Source organism: Carassius auratus, unplaced genomic scaffold (assembly GCF_003368295.1).
Source record: "Carassius auratus strain Wakin unplaced genomic scaffold, ASM336829v1 scaf_tig00214230, whole genome shotgun sequence".
NCBI lineage: Eukaryota > Metazoa > Chordata > Actinopteri > Cypriniformes > Cyprinidae > Carassius > Carassius auratus.
The window spans coordinates 1-17,500 of record NW_020527569.1 but is presented as its reverse complement, the minus strand read 5'-3'; the positions used below and the strand labels follow the sequence as shown (position 1 = coordinate 17,500).

At 33.2% G+C, this 17,500-nt stretch overlaps 5 non-coding genes across 5 annotated transcripts; all 5 read left to right on the top strand.

Moving 5' to 3' along the window:
* The first annotated feature begins 1,039 nt into the window (after positions 1-1,039).
* LOC113091574 (5S ribosomal RNA) lies at positions 1,040-1,158 on the top strand. Its single transcript, XR_003287401.1, has one exon. It is a non-coding gene; the product is annotated as a 5S ribosomal RNA (ribosomal RNA).
* An 8,734-nt stretch (positions 1,159-9,892) lies between these two features.
* On the top strand, positions 9,893-10,011 carry LOC113091572 (5S ribosomal RNA). Its single transcript, XR_003287400.1, has one exon. It is a non-coding gene; the product is annotated as a 5S ribosomal RNA (ribosomal RNA).
* A 2,106-nt stretch (positions 10,012-12,117) lies between these two features.
* LOC113091571 (5S ribosomal RNA) lies at positions 12,118-12,236 on the top strand. The gene has a single exon (XR_003287399.1). It is a non-coding gene; the product is annotated as a 5S ribosomal RNA (ribosomal RNA).
* Positions 12,237-13,872: 1,636 nt separating this feature from the next.
* On the top strand, positions 13,873-13,991 carry LOC113091567 (5S ribosomal RNA). The gene has a single exon (XR_003287395.1). It is a non-coding gene; the product is annotated as a 5S ribosomal RNA (ribosomal RNA).
* Positions 13,992-16,096: 2,105 nt separating this feature from the next.
* LOC113091556 (5S ribosomal RNA) lies at positions 16,097-16,215 on the top strand. Its single transcript, XR_003287384.1, has one exon. It is a non-coding gene; the product is annotated as a 5S ribosomal RNA (ribosomal RNA).
* Positions 16,216-17,500: the final 1,285 nt, after the last annotated feature.

Sequence of the window (17,500 nt, the reverse complement as noted above, 5' to 3'; positions counted from 1 at the left end):
AATCACTAAATTCACCCCAAATTACCTGCACTCAAAGTGCATCACCACAATATTTTATTTTATTTTATTTTAATAGGTTTGGTTTTATTTTAACAAGATGACTTTTACTTCCACTCAAAGTGCCTCAACGCAATATTGATTGTATTTATTGCTATTAATTTTATTAATTAATTTAAACATTTTGGTTTAATTTAATTTAACCAGGCTTGAAATTCCTGTTTTAAAATCACTAAATTCATCCCCAAATTACCTGCACTCAAAGTGCATCACCACAATATTTTATTTAATTTTATATTATTTTATTTTATTTTATTTCAATAGATTTGGTTTTATTTTAACCAGATGACATTTACTTCCACTCAAAGTGCCTCAACGCAGTATTGATTGTATTTATTGCTATTAATTTTATTAATTAATTTAAACATTTTGGTTTAATTTAATTTAACCAGGTTTGAAATTTCTGTTTTAAAATCACTAAATTCACCCCAAATTACCTGCACTCAAAGTGCATCACCACAATATTTTATTTTATTTTATTTTAATTGTTTTGGTTTTATTTTAACCAGATGACATTTACTTCCACTCAAAGTGCCTCAACGCAATATTGATTGTATTTATTGATATTAATTATTTTAAACATTTTGGTTTAATTTAATTTAACCAGGTTTGAAATTTCTGTTTTAAAATGACCAAATCCCCCCCAAATTACATTCAATTTAAAGTAAGCGCAGTATTTGTTTACTCTTATTTAATTCAATTTCAACCAGAAGACATTTCTGATGTTAAAGTTGAGAAACAGGCCCCCATTACTTCCACACAAAGCGCGTCACCGCGCGACATTTATCTTTTGTGAATGTATTTATTTATTAAAATGCATATTTTTTATTGTTACTTATTTCTTTCCCTTAATTTAGCTCATATTAAAAAAGAGAGAAGACTTTTAAAAGACTTGGAAAAAACTTTGAGTGGAAAAGGATCTGTTTCTCTTTGGCCTGCCTGTGTGTCTTCTTTAAATAGGTCGCTCTTGACTGTTGTACTCGCTTACGGCCATACCACCCTGAGCACGCCCGATCTCGTCCGATCTCGGAAGCTAAGCAGGGTCGGGCCTGGTTAGTACTTGGATGGGAGACCGCCTGGGAATACCAGGTGCTGTAAGCTTTTGCTTTTCCTTCAGCCAAGGCTCAGCTATCATTCTAGTTCCTTTACACTTTTATACGGATTAGCTGCTTCTTTTTTGTCTGTTTTCTCTTTCTCTGTGCCATCTTTCTGCTTACGGTGTCACAAAGGACAGCTCAGCCTCGTCATTCTTCCTTTCTCCTGCAGGAGGCGATAGACGGCCCTTTTCTCTGTCTCTATTACAAACTCTTGAGCGCCGCGTGCTCTTTTGGAAATGACACCCCTCTCTTCAGTTTGAGACGGAGCTTCCCAAATTTGATTGTCATCCGAACCCCTTAGTGGTAAACTACACAGGAGATGCACCCTCTTAGATTTAAAGTTCATTTTCAAATAAATTAACAAAAAACACATTCTCATGTTCATTTTTTCACTGATGTTGGTGTGGGATCAAATTATTTGCAATTAAACAAATGACATATTTCAGCTTTTTTGGTACTTTTTCATTACTTGGAACAGGACAAGAGTTTTTTATCATCTAAAAAAAAAAAAAAAAAAATTCATTAAACTCATCAGCAAATATTGTTTCATTGTAGGAAAATATAGGCATGCCCTTTCTGTTTTAAAATCACTAAATTCACCCCAAATTACCTGCACTCAAAGTGCATCACCACAATATTTTATTTTATTTTATTTTAATAGGTTTGGTTTTATTTTAACAAGATGACTTTTACTTCCACTCAAAGTGCCTCAACGCAATATTGATTGTATTTATTGCTATTAATTTTATTAATTAATTTAAACATTTTGGTTTAATTTAATTTAACCAGGCTTGAAATTCCTGTTTTAAAATCACTAAATTCATCCCCAAATTACCTGCACTCAAAGTGCATCACCACAATATTTTATTTAATTTTATATTATTTTATTTTATTTTATTTCAATAGATTTGGTTTTATTTTAACCAGATGACATTTACTTCCACTCAAAGTGCCTCAACGCAGTATTGATTGTATTTATTGCTATTAATTTTATTAATTAATTTAAACATTTTGGTTTAATTTAATTTAACCAGGTTTGAAATTTCTGTTTTAAAATCACTAAATTCACCCCAAATTACCTGCACTCAAAGTGCATCACCACAATATTTTATTTTATTTTATTTTAATTGTTTTGGTTTTATTTTAACCAGATGACATTTACTTCCACTCAAAGTGCCTCAACGCAATATTGATTGTATTTATTGATATTAATTATTTTAAACATTTTGGTTTAATTTAATTTAACCAGGTTTGAAATTTCTGTTTTAAAATGACCAAATCCCCCCCAAATTACATTCAATTTAAAGTAAGCGCAGTATTTGTTTACTCTTATTTAATTCAATTTCAACCAGAAGACATTTCTGATGTTAAAGTTGAGAAACAGGCCCCCATTACTTCCACACAAAGCGCGTCACCGCGCGACATTTATCTTTTGTGAATGTATTTATTTATTAAAATGCATATTTTTTATTGTTACTTATTTCTTTCCCTTAATTTAGCTCATATTAAAAAAGAGAGAAGACTTTTAAAAGACTTGGAAAAAACTTTGAGTGGAAAAGGATCTGTTTCTCTTTGGCCTGCCTGTGTGTCTTCTTTAAATAGGTCGCTCTTGACTGTTGTACTCGCTTACGGCCATACCACCCTGAGCACGCCCTAGTGGAAGCAGGAAGTGAGTTGGCAGCAGAAGGGAGAGAAAGGCTCTTCCAAACTTTTTCTTTCATTTAAGTTTTGGTTGATAGATTAGCAAAGTTTGTTTGAGATTAAAAGTTTATTGTTTTTGACGGTGCTGCCCTGAGCAGAAGTAGCTGCTCAGGGGAGGGCAAAATGAGCAACCTGCTCACAATGGACGGATCTACTAATATTGACAAGGACATGGCTATGGACAAGGAACAAGGTAAAGGAATTGAGAAGGAGCAGCGGAGAGTGCAAAGTGGAGGATCAGGGAGAAGGGAGGAGAAGAATATGCAAGAGCGAGAAAAAGAGTATGCAAAGGAGGCAACAATGATTGTAAACGTGGCAGAGGTGGATGGGGGGAAAGCAGAAGATGTGATAGTCGCTTTGATTGCAAAGGTAGGAGTGACAAAAGTATTGGCTGTGAGGCCAAGATTGAATAAGGAATTTAAAATAAATAAGGAAAATGAGAGTTGCTGTGAAAGCCTAAAGGAAGGTTTAATGGTCAAAGGAACCCAGTGTGAGGTGAGAAGTTTAAGCACAAGAGAGTGTATCGTCTCCTTTATGCATCTACCATGTTACATAACAGATGAAGAGATCAAAAGTAAGCTGAATATGTGGGGCGTCTCTGCGACATCGGAGATCAGAAGAAGACTATATCCAGGTATGAGCATCACAGATGGGACTCGCTACGTCAGGGTTAAATTCCCTAGTGACGTCACCTCTCTCCCATATAGCACACGTTTTGAAACTGCAGAGGGGGCACAGTATTTCAGAGTGATACATGACAGACAGGTTAAGATCTGTCGTCTATGTAGGGGTCCGGGGCATGTAATGAAAGACTGTCCCGAGTTTAGGTGCCGAGACTGTGACGAGCTGGGACACTTTGCCAGAGAGTGTGATGCGGTGAGATGCCCCGACTGTAAGAAGGTGTTGGTGAAATGTGAGTGCTGGATGGGGGCTGAGGAGGACGAGGAAAACAATATGGAAGCAGAGGAAACACAAAGTGAAGAGGAGGAAGAGGAGAAGCAAATGGAAGAAAGGGAGCAAGATGAAGGGGAACAAGCTGGAAGGACAGTGAGGAGTGAAGGCAGAAAAGAACAAGAGGGCAAGAATCTGGTGGCGAAAGAAGAAGAACAGGAAGCTTTGGAGAGCCAGGAGGAACAGGACGAGATGGAGGAAGACCATGGGGAGGTCAATAAGCAAGTCGAGGAAAAGGGGACAACAAGAAGACGTCTTTTGAAGGTAGAACAAAACCATGAGCAAGCCAAAAAAAGACATGTGATGATAATGGAAACTGGGGATACAGAAGTAAAGGGAGTGGAGTGGGACCAAAATAGGTATGAGACATTGTCGGCGAAGGGGGACGATGGGGAATGAGGAAGAAGAGGTGGATTCTTTTTTGTATGTTTTTGAGCATTGCAACCATTAATGTTCGTGGGTTATTGGATCAAGTGAAATTTGAAAGACTGAAAGAAGTTTGTAAGAGGGCAAATGTATTAATGATTCAAGAGACAAATTGGAGGGATGATGTAATGACTGAGTTCAAAAAGAAATGGAAAGGGGATGTTTTATGCAATCATGGAGATGGAAGAAAAGGGAGAGGAGTAGCAATCTTAATAAAAAAAGGGGTGTGTGAAGAGGTACGAGAAGTGTATAATGATGAAGAGGGGAAATGTCTGGCGGTGGAAATAGAGGATGGTGGAGGGGAAAAAGTCATTTTATGTAATGTACATGCTCCTGTTGTAGAAAAGGAAAAGGTTGATTTCTTTAAGAAATTGAGGACTAGTATGGAAAAATGGAAGAGGTTTGTAATAATTGGAGATTTTAATACGACTTTTAGCAAGATGGATTTAGCAGAGGGAATGGTCTTTAAATCAGATGGAGGGAGGAAAGAGCTGAAGAGTATAATGGAAGAAAATGATTTAGTGGATATATGGAGAGCAAGAAATGAAGGTATCAGGGAATTCTCAAGAGAACAAGTGGTTAAAAAATGTATGTGCGCAAGCAGAATAGATTTTGCAATATGTAAAAAAGATTTTATGAATGTGGTGGATAATATTTATTATAAAAAAACGTCATTAAGTGATCATAAAGTTGTATGGGTGCGGATTGATTTGAGTGGAATGAAGAGAGGGCCAGGGTTATGGATTCTAAATACGGAATTTTTAAAGGAAATTAGTTTTAAAAAAGGAGTAGAAGAAGTAATAAAGGAAGAACAGAAAGATCAATTGTACAAAGAAGATAAACGAATATGGTGGGATAATGTTAAATATAGAATTGGGAAGTATGCAAAAAACTTTGGTAAAATGATGAAGAGGGTAAGGAATCTTGAAGAAAATAAAATAAGAAAGGAGTTGAAAGATATTCTGAATGAGGGAGGGGAAAATGTGGAAAGAATCTTAGTATTAGAAAAAAAGCTTAAGGAAATAGAAGAAAGACATTTTAGAGGGGAGGTGATAAGAAGCAGGGCAAAATATGAAGTAGAAGGGGAAAAATGTACAAAGTTTTTCTTTAATCTTGAAAAAAGTAGACAGAGAGAAGGAATGATTAAGGAGATCAAAAGAGAAAGTGGTGAGATGGTAAAAGAAACAGAAGAGGTTTTAAAAGAAATAACGGAATTTTATAAGAAGCTGTTTAGCAAAGGAAAAATTGAAAAAACAGAAAAAGAATTTTTGATTGGGAAAATTGAGAAAAAATTAGATATGGATAATAAAAAAATGAGTGATGAGGGGATAAAAAAAGAAGAAATTGAATGCGCCATAACGCAATTGAATAATGGAAAAAGTCCTGGAAGAGATGGGCTGTCAGGGGAGTTCTACAAACATTTTAAGGAAGTGTTGACACCAATTTTAAAGGAAGTATATGATGAGATATTTGAAAAGGAAGAAACAAGTCATTTAATGGGGATTGGGGTAATTAAATTAATTTTTAAGAAGAGGGGGGATAAGAATGATTTGAAAAACTACAGGCCAATAACCATGCTAAATACAGACTATAAAATTTTAGCAAAGATATTAGCAAACCGTTTGAAGAAAATTCTACCAAACATTATTGAAACAAACCAGGCATATGCTATCGAAGGAAGGGATATTACAGACACAGTGTGTAGTATAAGAGATGTAGTGAGCTATATGGTGGAGGGAAGGAAAAAGGGATATGTTATAAGTCTAGATTTAGAAAAAGCCTTCGACAGAGTCGAGCATGAATTCTTGTTTGCAATTCTTGAAAAGTTTGATTTTGGGCAAAATTTCATAAAATGGTTGAGGATTTTATACAAGGGGGCAAAAAGCCAAATAAAATGTAATGGGTTTTTAACTGGAGCTTTCAGTATCTCAAGGTCTATAAGACAAGGCTGTCCTTTGTCAGCCCAATTATATAGTTTAGTGGCAGAATCCCTGGGGCTAGCAATAATGGGGGAAAAGGAAATCAAAGGAGTGGTCTTAAGAGATAATGAAGAACTACAAAAAGTATATCAATACGCAGATGACACAACACTAATAGTAAAGGATGTCAAAAGTGTTAAAAAAGCAATGGAAATATTGCAAAGGTACTGCAAAGGATCTGGGGCCAAAATTAACGTACAGAAAACAGTTTATATGAATATTGGTGATGGGGAGAACATTCAAAGCCTATTTCCTTTTAAAGAAGAAGAAGGCTTAAAGGTGTTAGGAATCAGGATAGGGAAAAATGAACGAGAAATGAGGGATATGATGTGGGATGATGTGATTGGAAGGATGGAGAGAGTTTTAAATTTCTGGAAAATGAGGGAACTAACATTGAGGGGGAAGGTGTTAGTACTGAATGCCTTAATGCTATCGAAAATGTGGTATGTGTTGAGTGTTACACCGATGCCAAGGTGGATAAGTAAAAGAATAAAAGCGGCTGTTTTGAAATTTCTATGGGATTCAAAACCATCAAAGGTAGCGTACGAGACAATAATAGGAGATGTGAAAGATGGAGGGTTGGGTTTGCAGGATCCAGAATTAAAGAAAAAGAGTTTTAGAGTTAAAATAGTGAGAAAATTTTTGAGTGAAGAAAATCAGGCACAATGGCCAGAGTTAATGAATTTGTTTTTAAACAAATGTGGAAATATGAATATTGGAGCAGATATTTTATGGATGAAATTGAAGCAAAATATGATTTTCGGAATTCCAGAATTTTATATAGAAGTATTGGAAGCATGGGGAGAATTTAAAATAAATGTGGGCATAAAGCCTAGAAGAAGAGAAGAAATGCTAAATCAACCTTTGTTCTTAAATGATAATGTTTTATATAAAGGAAAAGAACTGTATTTTAAACAGTGGATTAAAGCTGGGTTCAAGAGAGTGAAAGATGTTTTATACGAAGTAAAAGAAGGATTCTTTCCATTCCAAGCAATTGTGGATGAGGTGAGAGAGGTGGAGGATGATGTAAATGTGAAAATTTTGGAAAAGCAATATGAACAGGTAAAGGAAGCAATCCCTGGACAATGGACAAGGATGATTGAGGGAGGAAATGGAAATGAAGGGGACAAGATGAAGGTATTTATGAAAGAGAAGGGAGAAGAAATCTCTTTTAATCAAAGTTCAGTGAAAGAGTTTTATGTGTTTTTCAGGAGTTTAGTATTTAAAGAGCCGGTGGCTGTTAAATTTTGGGAAAAAGTGTTTAACGATTTTGATAAGAGGATGTTATGGAAAAATCTGGGAAAATGGTACATGGATGCGAGAATGGAAAACTTAGAGTTTTGTATAAGACATAACATAATATTTTCAGAGCTAAAGTTGTACAAAATGGGATTAACCGAAAATGCCATGTGTAAAGTGTGTTTGATAAAAGAGGAAGGAATTTTGCATATATTTTTGTCATGTACGGAGTTACAAGCTTTTAAACTGAAAATGAAAAATTTGGTAAAAGAATTGTTGGGGGATAAAGGGGATGAAATTGAGAATGAACAAATCTGGAGTTGTATGTTCTTATTTGGAGTTAACATAGACTGTGAAAAACGGAATGTGATAAATATATTCTTGACTGTTGGGAGGTTTATAATATGGCAGAGAAGGAATTTTGCAAGAAAGGAAAAGAAGAAGTTGGATTTGTGGTCTAGTTTTAAAAGGAAATTGGAAGATTATATAAAGACATTAGAGGAATACTTTAAGAGTGAGGGGAAGATGCAGATACTTGATAAGTTGATAGGGAAAGATAATCCATTTATTAAAAAGACATTGAATGGATTAGAATTGAATTTAGAAAAGAGAGGTGAGGTCTGATAAATATGTGAAGGTTGACAAAAGTGCATAATTGAATGTATGCTTGTATATGAATGTAAATATAAATAAATAAATAAAAAAAAAAAAAAAAAAAAAAAAAAGCACGCCCGATCTCGTCCGATCTCGGAAGCTAAGCAGGGTCGGGCCTGGTTAGTACTTGGATGGGAGACCGCCTGGGAATACCAGGTGCTGTAAGCTTTTGCTTTTCCTTCAGCCAAGGCTCAGCTATCATTCTAGTTCCTTTACACTTTTATACGGATTAGCTGCTTCTTTTTTGTCTGTTTTCTCTTTCTCTGTGCCATCTTTCTGCTTACGGTGTCACAAAGGACAGCTCAGCCTCGTCATTCTTCCTTTCTCCTGCAGGAGGCGATAGACGGGCCTTTTCTCTGTCTCTTTACAAACTCTTGAGCGCCGCGTGCTCTTTTGGAAATGACACCCCTCTCTTCAGTTTGAGACGGAGCTTCCCAAATTTGATTGTCATCCGAACCCCTTAGTGGTAAACTACACAGGAGATGCACCCTCTTAGATTTAAAGTTCATTTTCAAATAAATTAACAAAAAACACATTCTCATGTTCATTTTTTCACTGATGTTGGTGTGGGATCAAATTATTTGCAATTAAACAAATGACATATTTCAGCTTTTTTGGTACTTTTTCATTACTTGGAACAGGACAAGAGTTTTTTATCATCTAAAAAAAAAAAAAAAAAAATTCATTAAACTCATCAGCAAATATTGTTTCATTGTAGGAAAATATAGGCATGCCCTTTCTGTTTTAAAATCACTAAATTCACCCCAAATTACCTGCACTCAAAGTGCATCACCACAATATTTTATTTTATTTTATTTTAATAGGTTTGGTTTTATTTTAACAAGATGACTTTTACTTCCACTCAAAGTGCCTCAACGCAATATTGATTGTATTTATTGCTATTAATTTTATTAATTAATTTAAACATTTTGGTTTAATTTAATTTAACCAGGCTTGAAATTCCTGTTTTAAAATCACTAAATTCATCCCCAAATTACCTGCACTCAAAGTGCATCACCACAATATTTTATTTAATTTTATATTATTTTATTTTATTTTATTTCAATAGATTTGGTTTTATTTTAACCAGATGACATTTACTTCCACTCAAAGTGCCTCAACGCAGTATTGATTGTATTTATTGCTATTAATTTTATTAATTAATTTAAACATTTTGGTTTAATTTAATTTAACCAGGTTTGAAATTTCTGTTTTAAAATCACTAAATTCATCCCCAAATTACCTGCACTCAAAGTGCATCACCACAATATTTTATTTTATTTTATTTTAATTGTTTTGGTTTTATTTTAACCAGATGACATTTACTTCCACTCAAAGTGCCTCAACGCAATATTGATTGTATTTATTGATATTAATTATTTTAAACATTTTGGTTTAATTTAATTTAACCAGGTTTGAAATTTCTGTTTTAAAATGACCAAATCCCCCCCAAATTACATTCAATTTAAAGTAAGCGCAGTATTTGTTTACTTTTATTTAATTCAATTTCAACCAGAAGACATTTCTGATGTTAAAGTTGAGAAACAGGCCCCCATTACTTCCACACAAAGCGCGTCACCGCGCGACATTTATCTTTTGTGAATGTATTTATTTATTAAAATGCATATTTTTTATTGTTACTTATTTCTTTCCCTTAATTTAGCTCATATTAAAAAAGAGAGAAGACTTTTAAAAGACTTGGAAAAAACTTTGAGTGGAAAAGGATCTGTTTCTCTTTGGCCTGCCTGTGTGTCTTCTTTAAATAGGTCGCTCTTGACTGTTGTACTCGCTTACGGCCATACCACCCTGAGCACGCCCGATCTCGTCCGATCTCGGAAGCTAAGCAGGGTCGGGCCTGGTTAGTACTTGGATGGGAGACCGCCTGGGAATACCAGGTGCTGTAAGCTTTTGCTTTTCCTTCAGCCAAGGCTCAGCTATCATTCTAGTTCCTTTACACTTTTATACGGATTAGCTGCTTCTTTTTTGTCTGTTTTCTCTTTCTCTGTGCCATCTTTCTGCTTACGGTGTCACAAAGGACAGCTCAGCCTCGTCATTCTTCCTTTCTCCTGCAGGAGGCGATAGACGGCCCTTTTCTCTGTCTCTATTACAAACTCTTGAGCGCCGCGTGCTCTTTTGGAAATGACACCCCTCTCTTCAGTTTGAGACGGAGCTTCCCAAATTTGATTGTCATCCGAACCCCTTAGTGGTAAACTACACAGGAGATGCACCCTCTTAGATTTAAAGTTCATTTTCAAATAAATTAACAAAAAACACATTCTCATGTTCATTTTTTCACTGATGTTGGTGTGGGATCAAATTATTTGCAATTAAACAAATGACATATTTCAGCTTTTTTGGTACTTTTTCATTACTTGGAACAGGACAAGAGTTTTTTATCATCTAAAAAAAAAAAAAAAAAAAAAAAAAAAAAAAAAAAATCATTAAACTCATCAGCAAATATTGTTTCATTGTAGGAAAATATAGGCATGCCCTTTCTGTTTTAAAATCACTAAATTCACCCCAAATTACCTGCACTCAAAGTGCATCACCACAATATTTTATTTTATTTTATTTTAATAGGTTTGGTTTTATTTTAACAAGATGACTTTTACTTCCACTCAAAGTGCCTCAACGCAATATTGATTGTATTTATTGCTATTAATTTTATTAATTAATTTAAACATTTTGGTTTAATTTAATTTAACCAGGCTTGAAATTCCTGTTTTAAAATCACTAAATTCATCCCCAAATTACCTGCACTCAAAGTGCATCACCACAATATTTTATTTAATTTTATATTATTTTATTTTATTTTATTTCAATAGATTTGGTTTTATTTTAACCAGATGACATTTACTTCCACTCAAAGTGCCTCAACGCAGTATTGATTGTATTTATTGCTATTAATTTTATTAATTAATTTAAACATTTTGGTTTAATTTAATTTAACCAGGTTTGAAATTTCTGTTTTAAAATCACTAAATTCACCCCAAAATTAACCTGCACTCAAAGTGCATCACCACAATATTTTATTTTATTTTATTTTAATAGGTTTGGTTTTATTTTAACAAGATGAACTTTTACTTCCACTCAAAGTGCCTCAACGCAATATTGATTGTATTTATTGCTATTAATTTTATTAATTAATTTAACATTTTGGTTAATTTAATTAACCAGGCTTGAAATTCCTGTTTTAAAATCACTAAATTCATCCCCAAATTACCTGCACTCAAAGTGCATCACCACAATATTTTATTTAATTTTATATTATTTTATTTTATTTTATTTCAATAGATTTGGTTTTATTTTAACCAGATGACATTTACTTCCACTCAAAGTGCCTCAACGCAGTATTGATTGTATTTATTGCTATTAATTTTATTAATTAATTTAAACATTTTGGTTTAATTTAATTTAACCAGGTTTGAAATTTCTGTTTTAAAATCACTAAATTCATCCCCAAATTACCTGCACTCAAAGTGCATCACCACAATATTTTATTTTATTTTATTTTAATTGTTTTGGTTTTATTTTAACCAGATGACATTTACTTCCACTCAAAGTGCCTCAACGCAATATTGATTGTATTTATTGATATTAATTATTTTAAACATTTTGGTTTAATTTAATTTAACCAGGTTTGAAATTTCTGTTTTAAAATGACCAAATTCCCCCCAAATTACATTCAATTTAAAGTAAGCGCAGTATTTGTTTACTTTTATTTAATTCAATTTCAACCAGAAGACATTTCTGATGTTAAAGTTGAGAAACAGGCCCCCATTACTTCCACACAAAGCGCGTCACCGCGCGACATTTATCTTTTGTGAATGTATTTATTTATTAAAATGCATATTTTTTATTGTTACTTATTTCTTTCCCTTAATTTAGCTCATATTAAAAAAGAGAGAAGACTTTTAAAAGACTTGGAAAAAACTTTGAGTGGAAAAGGATCTGTTTCTCTTTGGCCTGCCTGTGTGTCTTCTTTAAATAGGTCGCTCTTGACTGTTGTACTCGCTTACGGCCATACCACCCTGAGCACGCCCGATCTCGTCCGATCTCGGAAGCTAAGCAGGGTCGGGCCTGGTTAGTACTTGGATGGGAGACCGCCTGGGAATACCAGGTGCTGTAAGCTTTTGCTTTTCCTTCAGCCAAGGCTCAGCTATCATTCTAGTTCCTTTACACTTTTATACGGATTAGCTGCTTCTTTTTTGTCTGTTTTCTCTTTCTCTGTGCCATCTTTCTGCTTACGGTGTCACAAAGGACAGCTCAGCCTCGTCATTCTTCCTTTCTCCTGCAGGAGGCGATAGACGGCCCTTTTCTCTGTCTCTATTACAAACTCTTGAGCGCCGCGTGCTCTTTTGGAAATGACACCCCTCTCTTCAGTTTGAGACGGAGCTTCCCAAATTTGATTGTCATCCGAACCCCTTAGTGGTAAACTACACAGGAGATGCACCCTCTTAGATTTAAAGTTCATTTTCAAATAAATTAACAAAAAACACATTCTCATGTTCATTTTTTCACTGATGTTGGTGTGGGATCAAATTATTTGCAATTAAACAAATGACATATTTCAGCTTTTTTGGTACTTTTTCATTACTTGGAACAGGACAAGAGTTTTTTATCATCTAAAAAAAAAAAAAAAAAAAAAAAAAAAAAAAAAAATCATTAAACTCATCAGCAAATATTGTTTCATTGTAGGAAAATATAGGCATGCCCTTTCTGTTTTAAAATCACTAAATTCACCCCAAATTACCTGCACTCAAAGTGCATCACCACAATATTTTATTTTATTTTATTTTAATAGGTTTGGTTTTATTTTAACAAGATGACATTTACTTCCACTCAAAGTGCCTCAACGCAATATTGATTGTATTTATTGCTATTAATTTTATTAATTAATTTAAACATTTTGGTTTAATTTAATTTAACCAGGCTTGAAATTCCTGTTTTAAAATCACTAAATTCATCCCCAAATTACCTGCACTCAAAGTGCATCACCACAATATTTTATTTAATTTTATATTATTTTATTTTATTTTATTTCAATAGATTTGGTTTTATTTTAACCAGATGACATTTACTTCCACTCAAAGTGCCTCAACGCAGTATTGATTGTATTTATTGCTATTAATTTTATTAATTAATTTAAACATTTTGGTTTAATTTAATTTAACCAGGTTTGAAATTTCTGTTTTAAAATCACTAAATTCATCCCCAAATTACCTGCACTCAAAGTGCATCACCACAATATTTTATTTTATTTTATTTTAATTGTTTTGGTTTTATTTTAACCAGATGACATTTACTTCCACTCAAAGTGCCTCAACGCAATATTGATTGTATTTATTGATATTAATTATTTTAAACATTTTGGTTTAATTTAATTTAACCAGGTTTGAAATTTCTGTTTTAAAATGACCAAATTCCCCCCAAATTACATTCAATTTAAAGTAAGCGCAGTATTTGTTTACTTTTATTTAATTCAATTTCAACCAGAAGACATTTCTGATGTTAAAGTTGAGAAACAGGCCCCCATTACTTCCACACAAAGCGCGTCACCGCGCGACATTTATCTTTTGTGAATGTATTTATTTATTAAAATGCATATTTTTTATTGTTACTTATTTCTTTCCCTTAATTTAGCTCATATTAAAAAAGAGAGAAGACTTTTAAAAGACTTGGAAAAAACTTTGAGTGGAAAAGGATCTGTTTCTCTTTGGCCTGCCTGTGTGTCTTCTTTAAATAGGTCGCTCTTGACTGTTGTACTCGCTTACGGCCATACCACCCTGAGCACGCCCGATCTCGTCCGATCTCGGAAGCTAAGCAGGGTCGGGCCTGGTTAGTACTTGGATGGGAGACCGCCTGGGAATACCAGGTGCTGTAAGCTTTTGCTTTTCCTTCAGCCAAGGCTCAGCTATCATTCTAGTTCCTTTACACTTTTATACGGATTAGCTGCTTCTTTTTTGTCTGTTTTCTCTTTCTCTGTGCCATCTTTCTGCTTACGGTGTCACAAAGGACAGCTCAGCCTCGTCATTCTTCCTTTCTCCTGCAGGAGGCGATAGACGGCCCTTTTCTCTGTCTCTATTACAAACTCTTGAGCGCCGCGTGCTCTTTTGGAAATGACACCCCTCTCTTCAGTTTGAGACGGAGCTTCCCAAATTTGATTGTCATCCGAACCCCTTAGTGGTAAACTACACAGGAGATGCACCCTCTTAGATTTAAAGTTCATTTTCAAATAAATTAACAAAAAACACATTCTCATGTTCATTTTTTCACTGATGTTGGTGTGGGATCAAATTATTTGCAATTAAACAAATGACATATTTCAGCTTTTTTGGTACTTTTTCATTACTTGGAACAGGACAAGAGTTTTTTATCATCTAAAAAAAAAAAAAAAAAAAAAAAAAAAAAAAAAAATCATTAAACTCATCAGCAAATATTGTTTCATTGTAGGAAAATATAGGCATGCCCTTTCTGTTTTAAAATCACTAAATTCACCCCAAATTACCTGCACTCAAAGTGCATCACCACAATATTTTATTTTATTTTATTTTAATAGGTTTGGTTTTATTTTAACAAGATGACTTTTACTTCCACTCAAAGTGCCTCAACGCAATATTGATTGTATTTATTGCTATTAATTTTATTAATTAATTTAAACATTTTGGTTTAATTTAATTTAACCAGGCTTGAAATTCCTGTTTTAAAATCACTAAATTCATCCCCAAATTACCTGCACTCAAAGTGCATCACCACAATATTTTATTTAATTTTATATTATTTTATTTTATTTTATTTCAATAGATTTGGTTTTATTTTAACCAGATGACATTTACTTCCACTCAAAGTGCCTCAACGCAGTATTGATTGTATTTATTGCTATTAATTTTATTAATTAATTTAAACATTTTGGTTTAATTTAATTTAACCAGGTTTGAAATTTCTGTTTTAAAATCACTAAATTCACCCCAAATTACCTGCACTCAAAGTGCATCACCACAATATTTTATTTTATTTTATTTTAATAGGTTTGGTTTTATTTTAACAAGATGACTTTTACTTCCACTCAAAGTGCCTCAACGCAATATTGATTGTATTTATTGCTATTAATTTTATTAATTAATTTAAACATTTTGGTTTAATTTAATTTAACCAGGCTTGAAATTCCTGTTTTAAAATCACTAAATTCATCCCCAAATTACCTGCACTCAAAGTGCATCACCACAATATTTTATTTAATTTTATATTATTTTATTTTATTTTATTTCAATAGATTTGGTTTTATTTTAACCAGATGACATTTACTTCCACTCAAAGTGCCTCAACGCAGTATTGATTGTATTTATTGCTATTAATTTTATTAATTAATTTAAACATTTTGGTTTAATTTAATTTAACCAGGTTTGAAATTTCTGTTTTAAAATCACTAAATTCATCCCCAAATTACCTGCACTCAAAGTGCATCACCACAATATTTTATTTTATTTTATTTTAATTGTTTTGGTTTTATTTTAACCAGATGACATTTACTTCCACTCAAAGTGCCTCAACGCAATATTGATTGTATTTATTGATATTAATTATTTTAAACATTTTGGTTTAATTTAATTTAACCAGGTTTGAAATTTCTGTTTTAAAATGACCAAATTCCCCCCAAATTACATTCAATTTAAAGTAAGCGCAGTATTTGTTTACTTTTATTTAATTCAATTTCAACCAGAAGACATTTCTGATGTTAAAGTTGAGAAACAGGCCCCCATTACTTCCACACAAAGCGCGTCACCGCGCGACATTTATCTTTTGTGAATGTATTTATTTATTAAAATGCATATTTTTTATTGTTACTTATTTCTTTCCCTTAATTTAGCTCATATTAAAAAAGAGAGAAGACTTTTAAAAGACTTGGAAAAAACTTTGAGTGGAAAAGGATCTGTTTCTCTTTGGCCTGCCTGTGTGTCTTCTTTAAATAGGTCGCTCTTGACTGTTGTACTCGCTTACGGCCATACCACCCTGAGCACGCCCGATCTCGTCCGATCTCGGAAGCTAAGCAGGGTCGGGCCTGGTTAGTACTTGGATGGGAGACCGCCTGGGAATACCAGGTGCTGTAAGCTTTTGCTTTTCCTTCAGCCAAGGCTCAGCTATCATTCTAGTTCCTTTACACTTTTATACGGATTAGCTGCTTCTTTTTTGTCTGTTTTCTCTTTCTCTGTGCCATCTTTCTGCTTACGGTGTCACAAAGGACAGCTCAGCCTCGTCATTCTTCCTTTCTCCTGCAGGAGGCGATAGACGGCCCTTTTCTCTGTCTCTATTACAAACTCTTGAGCGCCGCGTGCTCTTTTGGAAATGACACCCCTCTCTTCAGTTTGAGACGGAGCTTCCCAAATTTGATTGTCATCCGAACCCCTTAGTGGTAAACTACACAGGAGATGCACCCTCTTAGATTTAAAGTTCATTTTCAAATAAATTAACAAAAAACACATTCTCATGTTCATTTTTTCACTGATGTTGGTGTGGGATCAAATTATTTGCAATTAAACAAATGACATATTTCAGCTTTTTTGGTACTTTTTCATTACTTGGAACAGGACAAGAGTTTTTTATCATCTAAAAAAAAAAAAAAAAAAAAAAAAAAAAAAAAAAAAATCATTAAACTCATCAGCAAATATTGTTTCATTGTAGGAAAATATAGGCATGCCCTTTCTGTTTTAAAATCACTAAATTCACCCCAAATTACCTGCACTCAAAGTGCATCACCACAATATTTTATTTTATTTTATTTTAATAGGTTTGGTTTTATTTTAACAAGATGACTTTTACTTCCACTCAAAGTGCCTCAACGCAATATTGATTGTATTTATTGCTATTAATTTTATTAATTAATTTAAACATTTTGGTTTAATTTAATTTAACCAGGCTTGAAATTCCTGTTTTAAAATCACTAAATTCATCCCCAAATTACCTGCACTCAAAGTGCATCACCACAATATTTTATTTAATTTTATATTATTTTATTTTATTTTATTTCAATAGATTTGGTTTTTATTTTAACCAGATGACATTTACTTCCACTCAAAGTGCCTCAACGCAGTATTGATTGTATTTATTGCTATTAATTTTATTAATTAATTTAAACATTTTGGTTTAATTTAATTTAACCAGGTTTGAAATTTCTGTTTTAAAATCACTAAATTCACCCCAAATTACCTGCACTCAAAGTGCATCACCACAATATTTTATTTTATTTTATTTTAATTGTTTGGTTTTATTTTAACCAGATGACATTTACTTCCACTCAAAGTGCCTCAACGCAATATTGATTGTATTTATTGATATTAATTATTTTAAACATTTTGGTTTAATTTAATTTAACCAGGTTTGAAATTTCTGTTTTAAAAT